We start from the raw sequence: 4,297 nt of genomic DNA on the forward strand, positions 1-4,297 counted from the left end.
TCCTTTTGGTTCTAAGTCCAATATGGCAACTCTCAAGGATCAGCTGATTGTGAATCTTCTTAAGGAAGAACAAACCCCCCAGAATAAGATTATAGTCGTTGGGGTTGGTGCTGTTGGCATGGCCTGTGCCATCAGTATCTTAATGAAGAACTTGGCAGATGAACTTGCTCTTGTTGATGTCATGGAAGACAAATTAAAGGGAGAGATGATGGATCTCCAATATGGCAGCCTTTTCCTTAGAACACCAAAAATTGTCTCTGGCAAAGACTATACTGTAACTGCAAACTCCAAGCTGGTTATTGTCACAGCTGGGGCACGTCAACAGGAGGGAGAAAGCCGTCTGAATTTGGTCCAGCGTAATGTGAACATCTTTAAATTCATCATTCCTAATGTTGTAAAATACAGTCCCAACTGCAAATTGCTCATTGTTTCCAATCCAGTGGATGTCTTGACCTATGTGGCTTGGAAGATACGCGGCTTTCCCAAAAAACGTGTTATTGGAAGTGGTTGCAACCTGGATTCAGCCCGGTTCCGTTACCTAATGGGGGAAAGGCTGGGAGTTCATCCATTAAGCTGTCATGGGTGGGTCCTTGGGGAGCCTGGAGACTCTAGTGTGCCTGTGCGGAGTGGAGTGAATGTTGCCGGTGTTGCCCTAAAGACTCTGCACCCTGATTTAGGCACTGATGCAGATAAGAAACAGTGGAAACAAGTTCACAAACAGGTGGTTGACAGTGCTATGAGGTGATCAAACTGAAAGGCTACACATCCTGGGCCATTGAACTATCTGTGGCAGATTTAGCAGAAAGTATAATGAAGAATCTTAGGCAGGTGCATCCAATTTCCACAATGATCAAGGGTCTCTATGGAATAAAAGAAGATGTCTTCCTTAGTGTTCCTTGCATCTTGGGGCAGAATGGAATCTCAGGTGTTGTGAAGGTTACTCTGACACCTGAAGAAGAGGCCCGTTTGAAGAAGAGCGCAGATACCCTTTGGGGGATCCAGGAGCTGCAGTTTTAAAGTCTTCTAATGTTGTACCACCTCACTGTCTGGGCTACAACAGGATTTTAGTTGGTGATTGTGCATATTGTCCCTTTTATCTGATCTGTGATTAAAATCATCAATTTCCTAAAGATAGAAGATAGAAATGATAATGGTCCATAAAACCCTGCATCTGTATCCTGATGCTGGAAGGTATTTATCTTGTGTAGCCCTAACCTGGTTAGTGTGAAATTGTTCCACCTCCTCAAAGGCACCACTGCCAGTGTTGCACACACTACAGTTGCCCTTCAAACGGGGTGTGTATTCACTCTGTGCTATTAACTTGTGGTTCCTTTACCCAATGTGCCTAGTCCAGCTTTTTTTCTCCAGTCAATCCCATCCTGGGATCCAATGTATAAATCTAATATTGCATGTCTTACGCATAACTGTTCTCAAGGATCTTATTTTGTGTACCATATGAATCAGACTAGTGTACATTGCCATATAATGTAAAATGAAAAGTCTACATATAAATAATGCAACCAATGATCCAAGTGTCATACCAACTAAAACACCAAATAAACTTTGAACAGTGAAAAAAAAAAAAAAGAATAAATACACAATTTTTTATAAATTTCATTTTTTGGGTTCCCCCCTCATATGTGACCCTTGTGATTAATTTAAAACCCACTATGCCCACAAATACAACTCAGGCTCAAAAATGATTTCCATTTGTCAGATTAACCGTCTACTAGGTAAACTGATACTGATTTATGAAAACTGAAATAAATGGGACTTTATCAACTCCGCTCTTGAGAGCCTGACCTCCCCATGTGTGTGGTCTGGGTGGGATCAGCAACATTGATACCCTTGGGAGCTTGTTAGAAATGTGGACTCTTGCCTCCCAACCCCCCAATGACCTAGTACCTCACAACTTGAATCGCTGTAAGACTCCCACAGAGATTTGCTGCATGTGGAGCCTAAGCAGAACTGTTCTAGAACGCCACTGTCCAGGAGAATTTTCTGCAATGATGGAGATGTTCTCTATCTGAGGTAATATGGTAGCCACTAGCCAGCCACACATGGCTACTGAGCACCTGTAACTATGCAATTGTGGAACTGAATATTTAATTTATTTAATTTTAATTTAAAAAGACTTGTGAGCGACTAACACAATGGACAGTGCAACTCCCTAGTGTATCTGCATGGACCTGCAAGAAACAGGTCAAGAAGTAACCACTACAGCCAAATCTGCCAATCCTGCAACACAACCCACCTGTCCTTCCAACATGCAGAATAGCTTAAAGAAGGGTCAGCCCCCTTCAGCTGCTTCTACCAGAACATCAGGTATGGAATCTGGGTCTCCAGGATGACACCGCTGATCATTCTGCTCCCCTTTTTGATCTGGTTTCCAAAACTCACTCCTCAGCCATTTCTAGCTCTAGAGTTTTCATACTGACTTCTTAGGAATTTCGTTACTAAACAAAAAAGGAGTTCAGGCTCTAGGGCACTTGGGGCTTGATGATCTGTGGAGGTGTGGTATAAGGCCAGGCTACAGAGGGAGTGGAGGAGGGTCCAGGGCTTGCAAGAGGTTTTCAAATGGGCTTAAGTCTCAAATATTGACCAAGGACTCTGAGAAGTGGGAAATGACAATCCTAACAGAGGAGCTCTCAACCTTAGTCTGATAACCTTCATAAACCCCTCATAAAGGTAAATGAGAACTTTAAAATGTCTTAAAATTTATTATTATACAAAAATAAGGCTATGTATGATAAAGCAAAACATTCAGACAATTCTTGGAAAATGAGATAAAAATTTCTGCCTTACTGGTCTTATACAAGAAATGAATGAACCCTGGCTAGTGTGGCTCAGTGGACTGAGTGCCAGCCTGTGAACCAAAGGGTCATGAGTTAGATTCCAGTCAGGGCACATGCCTGGACTGAGGGCCAGGTCCTTGGTTGGGGGCATGCGAGAGGCAACCACACATTGATGTTTCTCTCCCTCTCTTTCTCCCTCCCTTCCCCTCTCTCTAAAAATAAATAAATAAAATCTTTTAAAAATAATACATGAATTAGAACATGAGGAGTGAAAGGTTCAGATGAGAAGATGTGGAACTATCCCTTCTCCAGAAAGAGCTCAGGGTATAGCCTAAGAAGGTCAGAAGATTATTCAAGGAGATCAATCACGCCTCACACAGGAAGTCTCCTGTTGACTTTGGCTGAATCTAAACTAAGATGGTGCATCCTAAAGTTCCCAGTGCCCCTCCACTACCTGTGTAGTCAGAAAGGAGAACACACAGGTCACTATCCCGAAACTATTTAGTTATAATAACAGAATGAATTATGCACAAGCACTTGGAGCTGCCTTCTTAATAATGCAGAAAGACCTAAGTAAGAATCTAGGTTTAAGGGGAGTAGGTGTGCTTTCCTTCTTTAAATACACTTATGGTGACAAAACAGGTTGAGAGGGCCTCACAGCTGAGAGGAAAACTTCTTTCTTGCTAGCTGGTTGAGCTAACTTGACTCCAGGGACTATGAAGGGGTCAGCAGGCACCCAGTGAGAGGGCAGGGTCACAAAGACCTGCAAAGGCCTCCCTCACCCAGTCGGCTGACCTGGAGAGACACAATCTACCAGGCTGCAGAGTTTGCTATGAGGAAAAGACCCACGCAGGCTGTTTTCTGCACAGTGGAGTAAGTGGCCCACTTGAGAACTGAAGATTGTTGTCTGTACTTGGGTGACTTTTAGAGCCCTGAGTTCATCTAAAGAAGCGGTTCTCAACCTGTGGGTTGAGAACCCTTTGGGGGTTGAACGACCCTTTCACAGGGGTCGCCTAAGACCATCGGAAAACACATACATAATTACATACTGTTTTTGTGATTAATCACTATGCTTTAATTATGTTCAATTTGTAACAATGAAAATACATCCTGCATATCACATATTTACAATTATTAACAGTAGCAAAATTACAGTTATGAAGTAGCAACAAAAATAATTTTATGGTTGGGGGTCACCACAAGATGAGGAACTGTATTAAAGGGTTGTGGTATTAGGAAGGTTGAGAACCACTGATCTAAAGGCTATATCCAAAGAAGGGGGCTAGATCTGAAGCTTCAAAGTCTCATAATAAAAGCCCACGGAGTCTTTCCACTGCAGTAAGAAATCTGGAACCAGATATCTCACAGCCATGTTGTCAAGTATGTGTAACACTCCACTATCCATTTTCTTAGCCTTAAAAGAAAAAGAGCTGTTTTCAAGAATAGCAAGTAGAGGTGACTGACTGCATTTTATTTTAAAGCCCATCTAGGAGAGCGTCAAG

At 42.5% G+C, this 4,297-nt stretch overlaps 1 pseudogene; it reads left to right on the forward strand.

Annotated features, from left to right (window-relative positions):
- Window positions 1-1,095, forward strand: LOC150000161 (L-lactate dehydrogenase A chain pseudogene; annotated as a pseudogene).
- The last annotated feature ends 3,202 nt before the right edge of the window (window positions 1,096-4,297 follow it).

This window comes from Furipterus horrens, unplaced genomic scaffold (genome assembly GCF_987537825.1).
Source record: "Furipterus horrens unplaced genomic scaffold, mFurHor1.1.pri manual_scaffold_10, whole genome shotgun sequence".
NCBI lineage: Eukaryota > Metazoa > Chordata > Mammalia > Chiroptera > Furipteridae > Furipterus > Furipterus horrens.